Source organism: Orbicella faveolata, unplaced genomic scaffold (genome assembly GCF_042242905.1).
Source record: "Orbicella faveolata isolate gen_17 unplaced genomic scaffold, um_ofav_v1 contig_2, whole genome shotgun sequence".
Taxonomy (NCBI): domain Eukaryota; kingdom Metazoa; phylum Cnidaria; class Anthozoa; order Scleractinia; family Merulinidae; genus Orbicella; species Orbicella faveolata.
In genome coordinates, this window is record NW_028301547.1 from 18,047,913 (window position 1) to 18,062,346 (window position 14,434).

The 14,434-nt window shown below is 41.2% G+C and overlaps 2 pseudogenes across 1 annotated transcript; both read right to left on the reverse strand.

The window, feature by feature from the left end:
- Window positions 1-981: 981 nt before the first annotated feature.
- LOC149112252 (ATP-binding cassette sub-family C member 4-like) lies at window positions 982-14,234 on the reverse strand (annotated as a pseudogene). The gene is made up of 7 exons (XR_016207132.1): window positions 13,945-14,234; window positions 6,857-7,396; window positions 6,054-6,436; window positions 4,824-5,039; window positions 2,050-3,176; window positions 1,700-1,794; window positions 982-1,182 (listed from the first exon to the last, which is right to left on the reverse strand). The product of XR_016207132.1 is annotated as an ATP-binding cassette sub-family C member 4-like (transcript).
- LOC110065109 (uncharacterized) lies at window positions 10,188-11,194 on the reverse strand (annotated as a pseudogene).
- Window positions 14,235-14,434: the final 200 nt, after the last annotated feature.

Below are 14,434 nucleotides of genomic sequence, written 5' to 3' on the forward strand. Positions count from 1 at the left end.
GAAACAGTGGTAAAACAATGCGATTCATAACTCGGCTCCATGTTTCCCAGGCTCATATTTCACATCTGGCACGTCCAGGCTTGCATATCGATGCTTGCATGTCCATGAACCACTGTTCATGAAGGTAACTTTGTTGTGGGTGAGAAGTTGTTTGTGTGCTGTGAAAGAGGTAAATCGCGGGATCCCAAGTAGACAGGTGAAGAATCTGTTTCACACAAAAAGCATCTTTCTCCGTTTCTTTTCTGTGCATGTCAGGGTGCAGAATCTTCATCTTTCTGGGATAACGTTTTCAATGTTTCATAGCTTGTCTCCCAATCACTCTCTGGAAGGGGAAAGCTTCCTAAAATCTTCGTCCGCGAAGAAAAGCCGTAATTCGCTTCATTTAAGGGGTCATCTCTTTGGATGAAGTTTCCAGGAACGTAGCGGAGAATTCTGTTCAATATCTCGTCAAATAGTAGGTCTGAAGATGCCTTTGCCTCGAATACTAGCATCTTGGGTCTAGAATTACCCCAAGGGGTGCTAAATTTTGCAACGGATCTAGATTCTGGGTATAATGCCAGCTGGTGATACCCTTTTCTCAGGTCTGACTTTGTCCAGATGGTGCAGTCATGAAATTTGCGAATGAAGTCTTCCATTGCTGGTCAGTGGTGCCGGTGAAATTGGGCTTCGTTCCATGTACAATTTAACACTCGCTCTGATCATTTAAGGTTTCAATTGGTCTGATAGTATCCCTACAAACTTTAGTTTGGGATGCACCATTAATGGAGAACACCCTGTAACTGGTTCATCTTCTCGTACTTTTGAAAGATGCCTACCATTCTACCGAGGTCCAGCCACTTCTTTAATGACTTTTGAATATAGTATGGTAGCTGTCTGGTTCTCTGTGCTATTGGTACTGCCTCAGGTATTATATGGAACTTCCCCAGGATCTCCTTGTTATTCTTCTTGTCTTCCATCTTTTCGTCTCTTGAAAACGTCTTCTTATTGTTTGACAGCGCAGGCGTGTCCTTCTCTAGATATTTCCAGGTTATTGGGTTCTGCCAAGTTGCTATCTTGTTGGATTCTCAACATTCCTAGCTCAGTCAAAATTTTCTGGCTTATCAGCTGAGGTGATTGCATTCTCCGAGATGTCTCACTACCAGTCACTGCCTCGACGTCTCCCTTCACATCCAATGCCACATGCTGGAGAGTAGGTAGTTTGATCTTAATAATTTCTTTCCTCACTTGTAGCCCTGCCAACTAAACGTTCAGTTAAAATGCCGTACGTTCATGATGCTGACATCTGCACCTCTCTCAGCCACCATCAGCACATCCAAATCATTCAATTTCACCATCACAATTCAGAGCATACCACTATTTTTACCAGGCTCTCTGATTTTTTAACTAGTGTCAGTTGTTCAGCCGCCAAGCTGAAAAATTGGATTCAGCGTAATCGGTTTTCTTCTTGACACTTTTTCCTTCTACCTGGTTTCTGTCTTCTGGGCTTCTGCATAACATGGACACGAATACTCCCAGATTTGAACTCAGCGTAAAATGGTTCAACTTACGACATTTCTTCCCCTCACATGGACCCCTACTAATTCATAAAATTTACTTTTAAACTCCTCACCAGGTCGTTGTTTCTAACACAGTCCATCTCCTTCCAGACTGTACAAGAGAAACCGTTTCAGAGACGTTTTGGCCACTCTCTATGCCTTACCTTTGCATTGTTATGTTTTCTATCTGTATTTGCCTCGGCGAGAAAACTAGTCAAGTCACACGTCTTGTTAATAATGCCTTTTTCAATCTGATAAGCTTTTTGTTATCAATGAATAAGATGATATGTTCTTAAAGTCTCTAAATATATAACACTCAGTTCATATAATCTTAAAAGAATTACAAAATTAAACTGCGCACAATGGCCAGTTCCCTCTATGAGATGCCCCTGTAGGGAATCATGGTAGCTGTATTCGCGAAAACAAATATCCAGTTCAAGATGATGAACACAACTACCATGATAGAATTGGCCATTGGCACGTACGAACGACCACTTTTAGTATTGATGCTTACCTTGCGCCATGAAGCACAAACAAATTACTGCAACAATTATTGACCAATGTACTCCGCTTCTAAAGTAGTTCCAGTAAAGCTTTGATGAAATCACTCCAATGGAACGATCTTCTTGTGATATTTCCAGACCCTTTGCTTCCTTGGGCAGTGGTACCATTGTTTCAAAGTCATCACCACCTTCGTATTTCTGTTCAATCTTCCGAGCAAAGCTCTTATTTAGCTCTCCATCGTTCCCAATTGTCTGGTAGAGCGGGTCAACAGTTGTGGTTAGAATACCTTTTTCTTGTATTTCAGTGAAACTTCCCTTTTCCAACACGCAGCCTTTGTACAACACAATCACTTGATCAGCTTCTTTCATGTGCTGTTCATGATGTGATGTCAACACTCGCGTTTTATCGCCCAGTAGATCGTTGATACATGTTTTAAAGATATGTTGGCCAACTTTTAAGTCCACAGCACTCAGAGGATCATCTAGCAAGTAAAGGTCTGCATCAGCGTAAACTGCGCGTGCTAAACTAACTCTCGCCTTCTGACCTCCACTCAGAACTTCACCGCGCTCTCCAAGAACTGTTTGGTCATAGTCAGGAAACCGCTTGATGTCTTCTGTGAGGGCACACGCCTCAATTACTCTTGCGTACTTTGTTTCATCGTATGGTTGACCAAACAAAATGTTTTCTCTTATGGTTCCAGAGAATATCCAAGCTGTTTGCGGAACGTAAACAAGAGTCCCATTGAAGGTCATTGTTCCACAAATCTCAGAGATCTCTCCAGCGATCGCTGAGAGAAGAGTAGATTTTCCACTGCCCACTGGCCCAGTGATGACTGTTAGACTTTGTGACGTTGTGGAAAATTGGATATCCTGTAAAATAAATTCATTTTGTCGCTCAATTTGTCTGTACGTTAATTTCGACACACATAAAGTGCTGGGTTTATCCTGATTGTTTAATTGATCGAAATTTGATACTTCCCCCGATTTGTTATGTGGATCTGAGAGACCGTTCGTAACTTTGGTTGAACTGCTCTCTGTGTTACTGATATCCTCTTTAGACTGGCCACTTAAGATGGCGGGAAGGATTTCTAAAAGAAGAAAATCTTCTATTCTTCTTAGCGATGCATAGGCTTCATATGTTTGTAGTAAAGGAGTGGAAACGAAAATATTTGCGATATCCATAAAGCCTAGTAGCATAAAGACATTAACAGGTGTGATGGGTTGACCAGTTAGTACAAGAGTAATGACAGACAACAGGGTCGCCATTGATACCGAGCTGTCCCGCAAGGCAAGAACACCTGACAGAATGGTACTTTTCTTACGGATGATGTTTATTTCATTTCCGAAAACAGAAAAAAGAAAGAACCAAGAATCGTTAGGACATTTCAGTTAATTACCGACCGCTATAAGAGACAAATGTTATAATTGATGACAAGAGTATTGCTTTTGTAACCTGGCCGTACACTATACCATAGCAAGAGAAGATCATCGTCTCTTGGCCATAGTTGGGCTATAAAGGTATGCGCGGCCCCAAAGGGAAGGGTTTTCAGCCGTTTTGGTCATAACTAGGGTATAGTTTTTGCACTCTAGTCTTGAACTGGGTATGTTTCTTAGAAGATGCTACTTTTTCAGGTCATTAATAGGGTAGGGAAAATCGCAGATTTTGGTCATAAATAGGCTAAGGGTTTTGGGAAGTGGGCCGCACACCCCACTCAAGTTTTCTGGAAGTACTCCCGAGGCCAAGTCATAAGTACCAGCTATGATCACCTAGCTAGCCACCTAATTACTTTGAAGAGGGTAAATAAAGGATGTTGTTCTGTAATCTCAGTTGTTAGATAAATTCAGCGATTTCTTTAGCCCATGTCTCAACTACCAGTTAACTTGGTAGATCTTAACTGACAATTAACTTTTGCCCAATTCTCAGCTACCAAACATTATGAGTCAACAATTAACACTACATCCCGTTTACGGTTACCTTTGTGTGTGTCGAATTTTTTTTCTGTATTCGTCCTCCCACGCACGCGTTTTGATGGCACGAATCCCAGAAACCACCTGGTTCATCAAGGAGATGCGCCGGTCGGTCACCGCTGCTGTGCGCAAGCGCAGTGCAGCACTAATATAGGAGAACCCAGCGGGGTATAGCACAAGAAAACACAGGAAAAAGACTCCCATAAGAGATTGCCAGCCAATCAAATACACGAGTAATACTGCTGACGCCACCAAAAGAAAGCACGAAGAAACCGTCACAGAAAGCGAAATGACTGTGTCTTCCTCTATTCGCTGAACATCATTTGATATGAGGCAGGGCTCGAAATTGCGACTCACTGGTCGCCAATGCGACCAAAAATTGAGCACTGGCGACTAAATTTTCAGAACTGGTCGCCAGCTGGAGACTCGCGATTTGTACGATAAGTAAGGATGACCACAACACAACTTTTGTTTTTAAATCTTTAGATAGGGAAATTATTCGGATCTGGTAGCTAGTAGACAATTCACCTTTCCGTCCCCACTAAAATAATGTGTGAATATTACAAGAAAATCGTAAAAATTACTTCGACACGTCGAAACTGCGTTTACCAAGCGCCATATTGTTTCAGCGGCCTCTTCCAAAACTGGGATCGCGGGCACACTACAACACCGTGCGCTTTTCAGTTGACGCAAGAACAATGGCGGCAGATGTGATCAGTTGTGTAGGAGCCTAGACCAAGCACAGTGTTGTTTATCAGCGGCGAAAGGCGACGAAAATAAAGAACTGCGTTTTCTTAGCGATGCATAAGCTTCATATGTTTGTAGCAAAGCATTAGAAATATAAAGGCATGTTATTGATCTTGCGATAGCCATAAAACCTAGCAGCATAAAGACATTAACAGGTGTAATGGGTTGACCGGTAAGCACAAGAGTAACGATAGACAACAAGGTCGCTACTGATACTGAACTGTCCCACAAGGCAAGAACTCCTGACAGAATGGTACTTTTCTTACGGATGATGTTAATTTCACTTCTGAAAACAAAACCAAAAAGAACTATGAGGATTTACCGTACCCAAATTCGCAATCAGCCAACTGAATCAGAAGCCGTACTTATTGCCCTGTTCTGATATCCTGAGATATCAAGTCACTGACCTGATATGGTTATGATGTCATCATGGTGTCACGTGGTTAAATTGAGGCACGTTGATACCTAATCGTTGCTTTTTTTGGTAAGCTTCGGGGACATGTCAGGCTCGTTTGGTCTTGCCATGGCCCCACCAAACTCGTCCGATGTGCCACCGAAGGGCACCAAAAGGGTATGACGAGGTGTGAATATACGACACTAGAGATAGTAATTGGTATTAAGTAGCACAAGAGCTCTATCTTTCTAACTTTCGTGATATTCTCTTTAAAAATAAATAAATAAATAAATAACCTTTATTTACCCTCGGCAGTGTTATAGCACAAGTGCTAGTGGGGCCGAGCAAACAACTGAGACAAATAATTCAAATTGAACGTAACATTGAACACAACATCTTTCAGCCAAAATTTAGATGTGCGAATGGTCAGCGAGGGGTTCGTATAAATAAGGGTGTACAGTACAACTCTTTTTAGTGGAAATTGCGAAGAATGCCAGTCAGCAACCTACAATTTTTAATAGGATTATTGAGCCAAAAAAACCAATAACACTAATCCTTTTAAAGACAACTGGCGTGATTGTGTTCTATAAGCAGAAAGCAATTACAAACGATGAGGTAAATGATCAAACTACAACTGCAGTAAATCAAATTACTTGCACATGTGCACATGTGCTGTAACACAGTTATCAGTTAAATTTTCGATAATTTATTAGCAAATAGTTAAAACGTCAACCCACTTATTTCTCTATCGATAAATTTTGCAGATCTTAAGTCTCAGTACTTAGTTAAAACACGTGTCATATTTCAAATGGCAGTTAACTTTTGCCCAATTCTCAGCTATTATTTGAACCCCATCCAGACACTCCGAGTCAACATTATTAAGCACCACATTTGTTTTCCACCTACCTTCGTGTGTGTTTAATTTTTTTTCTGTATTCATCCTCCCACCCACGTGTTTTGATGGCGCGAATCCCAGAAACCACCTGGTTCATCAAGGAAATGCGTCGATCGGACACCGCTGCTGCGAGCACGCGTTGTGCAGCGTAAATATAGGAGAACCCAAGGAAATATGGCACAAGGAAACATAAGAAAAAGACTCCCATAAGAGATTGCCAGCCAATCAAATACACGAGTAACACTGCTATCACCACCAGGACAAAGCACGAAGGAATCGATAAGGAAAGCCACAGGACTGTGTCTTCCTCCATTCGCTGAACATCGTTTGATATAAGGTCGATCACGTGGCCTGTTGTAAATTTTAACAATGCATCCTTGCTGAGATGTAGCGTCTGCGAAACAAGAAATGCTGAATGTTAGGGTTTTTCACGAAACAAGGATTAAAGTATGTTAATATTACTTTATATTACGCTGAATCAACTTTGCGAACAATCGATGTAAAGCAATTTTCGTTTATTTTCGATGAAACGGTCAATTGTAAAATCCGTATTGAATTCTAGAGGCCACATCGTAGAACTGGGCATACCCCTTGGAGCCTACAATTGAGAGTGATGATTATTTTACTGTCAAACCTCATTAGTTAATATTGAATGTCAAGAAACCAGAGGGCAATAACTAACAAAATTCCATCAGCATCAAATCTACTCTGTGGCTATTCATACCTGCGATTAGGAGTTCTTTTTTGAGCTTCACCTCGAACGCAGAGAACACACGATCGTACTGCTAAGCTATTCTACACTATTCATGCTTACCTTATGGTAAATTAGACCTTTGAAGGCACAACTGATTCTGGCACCCAACAGCTCACATCCGTAGTCTTGTTGGTGCATACTAAAAACTCCGACGACGGAATTAATACACAAAGCAAGTGTACAACCATAGAGAAGATTATCTTTCTTTGGCTCAGCTGACATCAGTATGGAAATAAGATATCCAATAGCAATGGTTGAAGAAGGGTAGAAATTGAATACAAAGCATTCGTGAATCCAATAATCAGGACATCCTTTGTCGAGATCAACTTTATGACGCTTTTCCAAAGTTTAGGCCTTTTTTGATTTCTTTTGCACTTTGTTTTTTCTTTGTTCCAGTTTTCTTGAAGCTGATCGGTCAGAAAAGAGGCAGTGTTCTCTTTTGAAAGCGATAAAAAATCATTCTCATCTAATGGTCGTTCACTGCCTATCTTGAAGATACTATTCATCCATCGAAAGAGAAGAAGAGACACAAAGCTGACTGCTTCTTTCTCTTCATTCGTGGAGATCTTCTTGTATCCAGTCCTGGCCATAACTTTTAACCTGAAAAGTAACCAAGATCAACATCAGTAGAGATCAAAATTCAAGACTCCAGTAAAACAAGTCATTTGCTGAGAAAATTGAGTGATTTCGAAGAATAAAGTAAAACAAGTCATTTGCTGAGAAAATTGAGTGAATTCCAGCAGAAAACAATTGTCACATAAGCACGCAAGCCCCTGAGGCCCAGTGGCGCCTGAAATGGAAACCTTTTAGAATCCATCATGTAACAAAATTTTCCAAAGGTAAAAAACAAAGAAGTCCTTATAAAGTATTTGCTCGGAACGTTTTGGCTGTTCCGCCCTCCCAGCAGAAACCTATCCCTAGTTTTATTTCCCAGAAAGGGTTTTTAAATCTCCCTAGATATCCAGCAGCAAAATCATCTGTTAACTTCCTAAACCTTCGACTGATAAGGTTTGGCATCGAGGCCATATCTAAATATTCTGTAGGGGATAGAAGGAGAAGTGGCGTCGAAAGCGTTTCGCGCGATTTTTTTTTCCATTTAAGGACGGTGCCTACAAAATACAAAGGTTTTTGCGCCAGGTCAGGAACTTGCGGAAAAAGTAGATCTTTGCAAGGGCTATCGGAATCGACAAAGAAAAAGAGGGTAGCCACGCATTTTTTCGAGATAATTAGCCTTGAATCTCAACAAAAATGCTGACATCAGCATTTTTCTGAAAATAGAAGGAGAGGATGTTTCTTCACAGCTTTCTTTAGAATTCGCCTTTACATACAGAAAAGCAAACACATTTATAAAGATCTGAAAACTACATGGTAAATGGTAACATAAAAACCATTTTTGGTATGTTTTTAATAACAAAATCGTTGCAACAGCACTGTTATCGTCTCTGACAGCCTTCCTCAGTTTCAGCTATCTGTTGCTCACAACCAGAAACTAATCACCTGCTGAATAGGCTTGCCACTTCCACTTCATAACATAAAATATAGAGGTAACCACGCGTTTTCTAAAGTTATTGATCCTTTTTTAAACTTTTTACGTTGCCTGTTACATTTTTTCCCGTCACCTCCCCAGTAAGTAAAACGTTTGCGTATCTCGCACTTGTTTTGCGCGCGCACTACGCCATCTGCAGGTACATGTTTACAGTTGGATTTCAGTATAATTTTCGACAGATAACAGCTAGTTTTTCAGCTGGAAGACGTTAACAGTTAGTGGTTAGCGATATACTGCTGTTCTGGTGTTCCTGGTTTAAGTACAGGTTCATTAAACTTGATTTGGTCACAGTAGGGAAATTTTGCTTTCAATTTAGTCGTGTACTTGGTAGCGTAGTTGATTGCGTCGTGTCAACCCAGCGCGCGCGTGGCGCTTAAACCATGCCTTGCGTGATGCGCAGAACGTGTGCGTACTAACAAAAGTAGGCACCGTCCTTAAGACAATCTCCCAGCTTTCCCACTCGCCAAGCAGTTGATCAACTGGCTGGGGCCACGGAGGAGGAGGGGGGAGGGGGTGGGGCAGAGGTGCCAGAACCTCCCGTATACTGAAGAACATAGATGACTTAGTCAAACGAATAATCTATCTAATGGCTGAATTGACTGAAAAGGGAGTGTTGCTTTTCTATGGCCCCAGTGCAGAAAAGCGAAAGATGACTTTATAGTTGTAATACGAAGACAGTGCGATGATTTTCGAGGTTTATACGGAGAAGCCTCAAAACTGCATGCCGACGACATTCCAGGTCAGTTTCGAAGTTGGTCGAAGAATAATAAACGATTTCCGAACACTTCTAAGGACCACCCGAACACTTCCGAAGATCATGACTTAAAGGATTTTAAAAGAGTTTTTAACATTATCGGAAGGTTTGCGAATGCTTTCGAAACTTCAGAAGATATTTGAAAGACCGGTGGTGGTGCCTGCCCAAGTAATCAGTTTATGAAAAGCCAAAGACGGCGTGGATTTTTTTTTTCAAACAGAAAATCACATAGATTTTTTTTATCGTACAATTGAGAACTTGTAACTTATCAAAGGCCCCGTCCCGCACTACGCCGGAGAAATTTGAAAACGGCGACTCACTCTGAAAACGCATGAATTGTTTTCTATCTACACTACGCCGGAGAAGTTTTTGATAACGCAACAATTTCGGTCGGGATATTTACAGTGACGGATCTAGGGGAGGGGGACGGGGGACACGGCCCCCCCCCTTACTTTGGGTAAAAAAGAATCGCAGAAGGAAGAAAAGCCGGTAGGACAGGCAAAAAAAGAAAACTGCTCCCCTCCTCCTCCCCTACTTAGCTCAAAGTCTGGATCCGCCACTGATTCAGACCGAAATTCGCCGTTCCTTTTTTGACAAACCAGTTCTTTGCCCTAATTAGGGAATTCGGAAAAGGAATAAAAAATGGCAAGAGCTATTCCACTTTCCTCGGGTATTCCCCCCGGGGTATTCCCACTGATCTCTGACAGGTGGGTTTGGCATAATGGAAAGCACCCAAAGTCTTCAAAATGTTTTCGTTCCGTACTAAAACACAACTGCTGGCCTTTTCGAATTCGTCATGTTCGAAAAGCGTTTCCGAAAAGCTCCGTTTTCGTGACGGATTAGTGTGGACGGTAGATCTAACCGTAGAAATAAAGCTGCGTTTTCAAGTTTCTCCGGTGTAGTTTGGACGCGTCCATCAACTACAAGTTCAACTCAGCTACGGCGCTCGTCCAATTAACGAATGTATTCCAGCGATAAGAAAAACAACGTTTCGGTGACATCGTGACACCATTTTCAAGTTTAAATGCAAAAAGATAAACTGTCAGAAAATTCGCTCGAGATTAACATACTTCGTAAATACATATACAATGCTACGCAAATAGTTTTGCTTGAATTGAGTCCAACTGGACATTAAGAGATGGTGTTAAATCTCTAATTAGCAGCATTTCATGCACTAAACAATCGAACTTACTCCTGCACTTCCTGAGAACGGAAAAATGTCTCTACAGGTCTTTTAGAACAATACGGTGTTTGTTAATGAAGTGTTTGCCAAGGAAGAAGACTGTTTAGTGTGTTCAGCCACCCGTTGGTGCAAGTACCTTAAAGTATAGCCTACATAACTTGCATCGCACAAGTCACATTAAAATTTGTAAATTACACGTTGTTGGTTAACAATAGGCGGGTTAATCTCATACACTTTTAGCTCTCGCTGGATCTCATCACTAACAAAAGCCGGTTGAATGACAGTGTGGGTCTTCAAGCTCAGGTCTTTCAGCTGTTTGCGGACTAAGTCTGGCGAATCCTGGTCTTTGAAAGGCAGGATTCGGACCGTTGGGTTCTCTTTTGGGGCGGGTGTTGGTTGCGGGTCTTCAACTTTAATGCGATGAACGACTTCATTGTAGAGTTGATAAGGTCTTGTGGATATTTCAGCCGGGAGGAAACTGCTGTCAAACGGTCACATTCTTCAGAAAAATACGACCAGCACGATGATAAGCGATATGCACGGTCAAGCATGGTTTTCAAAAGTCCTCGTTTCTATCGCATGTCGACATGGTTCTGGTAGTGGAGCAAAAGACCCGTGTTGGAAGGTTTTATGTAGACTTTGATCTCAATTTGAGGAGCTCTGTTAAGATGTTGCATTCCTAGAAAAGGAAGCAGACCATTACCTTCTGTTTCCATGGTGAACTTCACTGTTGAGTGGCAGTTGTTGAGCACTTGAAGAAAGGAAGCTGCTGATGGTGTGTCAGGCATTATAGTTAAAGTGTCCTCGACGTATTTCTTGTAAAAAGAAGGCATTTTGCCTTCACATGTGAACCAGAGTTTCTTCAATGGATCCCATGAAGACATTAGCGAGCAGTGGCACGAGGGGAGAGCCCATGGCGACGCCATTGGTCTGTTCATAAAGTTGTCCATTGAACTGGAACAGTTAGTCTTCGGTGAATGCTTTGAGAAGATCTACAGCTTCAATTCAAGCAAAACCATTTGCGTGACATTGCATATGTAATTACGAAGTATGTTAATCTTGAGCGAATTTTCTGACAGTTTATCTTTTTGCATTTGAACTTGAAAATGGTGTCACCGAACGTTGTTCTCTCTTATCGCTGATTTTTACTTGTTTATGCTTTACAAAACCTTTGCTTATAAAGATTTATTCAATATTGCACTCAAAATCAGGTGATTCAGTACCGATGCAAATTTGAGCATCGAACGGCAATGAAACTCTCTTCATTTTAATTTACGCTAGGGTTAGACACATTATGCCGGCATAACTTTGGGCATAATGCTATAGTCTGAACATCGACCATAATGTCAGCATAAAGGGTATTTTTTTTCAGCATGAAGAGAACAATAATAATATAAAAAAATTAAAATTTTCATAACTGTGATGAGAAGTTTTCACTTTCAAGTGCTTTTAGTAAGGATTTAATATATTCAAAAGCTTGGTTGCTTCTTCTATTGGTCTTGAACTGATCTGAGAGAGTATCCTGACGATGGAGAGTTCCACTGAAATGGGTAATTTTAAGTGCTTTTGAGCATTATTTGTTGTTTATTGCTTGTAAAGTTTAACTGCTGCAATAAAATGTCGTGTTTCTGACTTATGGAGGTATCGTTTTGTCTCCAGGGATGCAATAGGGCATCAAATATAACCAAGATCAGTCAAACCAGGAGCCATAATCGGGGACGGAGACCGTAAGCGCGCGCCATTCCCCATGATATGGGACAATAATTCTATTTTTAGAACAAATTGCGCCATCGCCTGCGGCACACGCTCGTACATGCTGCGAGGATTTTTGCGGATATCGACGTCGCGCGGGGGAAATGGCGTCCGAAATTCCCGAAAATTTTTCATGTTTTTGGCCCACAACTCAACGCGTTTACGTCTGTTGGAATTTTGCTTAAGTATTTTCGTCGTAAGCTGCTCCATTTTGGGTGAAGTAAGACAGTGTCGAATTTAGGTATGTTCCGCTTTAAGCTTAGATGTATATCGCTGACCAAGTTGTGTTCCGACGGATGCTTCTTTTACATGAGCTGTACATTACTCCACTTTAAATTTCACATATGTTGAAGATTAACAGCTTTTACATTACACAGCGAAAAACTAGCTGGATATATATAGATATAGCAGAGCTTCAGGACTTCATAGTTTCCTAGCTCCTCTTGCCACACGCTTGCGAGGAATTTGCCAGTCTATCGCGACCGAAAAGTAAAACAAGATAATTCAGTGCTAGTTTGAGTTTCGCCTGAATTGTAAGCAACGCTTGATGTTTCATCAAGGCCCAATAACTTTTCGTCCGTATATACTGCTCAGTTTTATTCGTGTAAAAATCCAGTAAATTCTCTGTTGTCGATGAATGACAGCGCCCGCCGATGCGTGTTTTGTACAGTCAGTGAACATGACAAATTGTACTTCCGCCGCACTTTCGTGTGAAAACGTACATCGAACTCAAGCAATAACTCTATAGTTTTTAAATATGTTTAAGATTGACAAATGTTTGAGAACATATCAAAAGCTAAGGTGAAAATATGCGAATAAAGCAGAAATAATCAGCAAAGTTACGATGACGCTTTCTTTAATAAACTTCGAATAACGATTTCGATTTTGTTGATCGAGTTTAAAATATCAAAACTCCTTGTCTATTTTCATTTTCGCAGTGTAAAACTTCACTATGCTTATGTTGAAGAAACACACATGATGTTAGTAGCCTTTTTTGCGTTCGTAAAATTTGTTGCAGCGTCTCAGCACAAAAGATAACGAAACAAATCTTTGTCAAGATTTGTTGACAATTGAAAACACCGACTCGGACTTGAAAGTGCACGAGCTGCACTATGCAAATGAGCTAATTGTACGCGTCAGACTCTCCTTTCAAAAACTTCTGCAAACTCACCAAACAAGCAGAAACAATAAGAAACCATCAAAACAGGTTTTGGTTATGATTAACCATTGTTCGAGAAACTCACAAATTAGTCAGAACAAACGCAAAAACATGCGCGTAAGTTTACAACTAGCGCGAGCAGATCTTATTATTCATTCCCAGCGCGAGATTGAAGTCTTGTTTTCGACCCTGAAAAACCCACCTTTTCCGTTGGCTCAGAGCATAAAACTACATAAAAGCGCCCTGGTTCTTAGTCCCTGCTATCGCTGTGAAAATACGAATCTCTCAACTCTCACCATTTGATCATGCAACCGACAACATCCACGCGAGAACCCTCGACATGTGTGTGGATCCGCGCGGATATATGACGTCAGGATGACGCAATTTGTTCTAAAAATAGAAAAATTATCCCAAGACTTACGGTCTCCGTCCCCGATTATGGCTCCTGGTCAAACATAATGCTACTTCTCGAGCATAATTTTAGGCATAATGCTGTTGGACTGTTGTTTTGAGCGTGACTCTCAAAAGCATAATGCTTACATTTTTCAGCATAATGTATCTAACCCTACTTTACACCGAAACTTGTTTTCTCACTCTATATGGGTCCAGTTCTATGCATCTGGGCGGATTTTTATACGTTGACTTACTTGTCGCCGTTGGCGCGGTAAAATTCTGTAACGGCAACCCTGAAACACCCTGATCAGCGTAATTATTTATCGATATTTAGCATACAACCAGTTCAATCATTGCTTACCAGCTCAGTTTGCCGTTGAAGGTAGTCTAGCTAAACTGCTGGCTCGCCGAACTCTGCTTGAAAACTGTGCATGAAGCTTTCATGAATCACTCTGTATCGTCCCTGACTTAAAACAATATTAATTAAAGAATTGTTTTTACGGATCAGTGCCGAAATATTTCCCGCCAGAATTAATTGCGTTCGACGAAGTGGAACGCAAACCTAATTTTGACCTGTGGCTTTTCAGAGTTGGGTACTCTGTGCACGGTTCTAGGCCGAAAAAAACCACATTCCTGTAAGGAGACCAAAATGGCCACCCCGCTTGATTTTTGCAGGGGCATGTCACGGCCAGTAAACTGGTACCGTTTAATGCTAAGACATGTTATAAGACATGTGGCGAACATGTGAGTATGTGAGCAGGCCATGTGAGCAGGCCATGTGAGCTCGTCTTTCCGATGGATCTTTTTTTGACTTCTTTCCATTCAGTCGCCGTACGCCTCGCTATTATGAG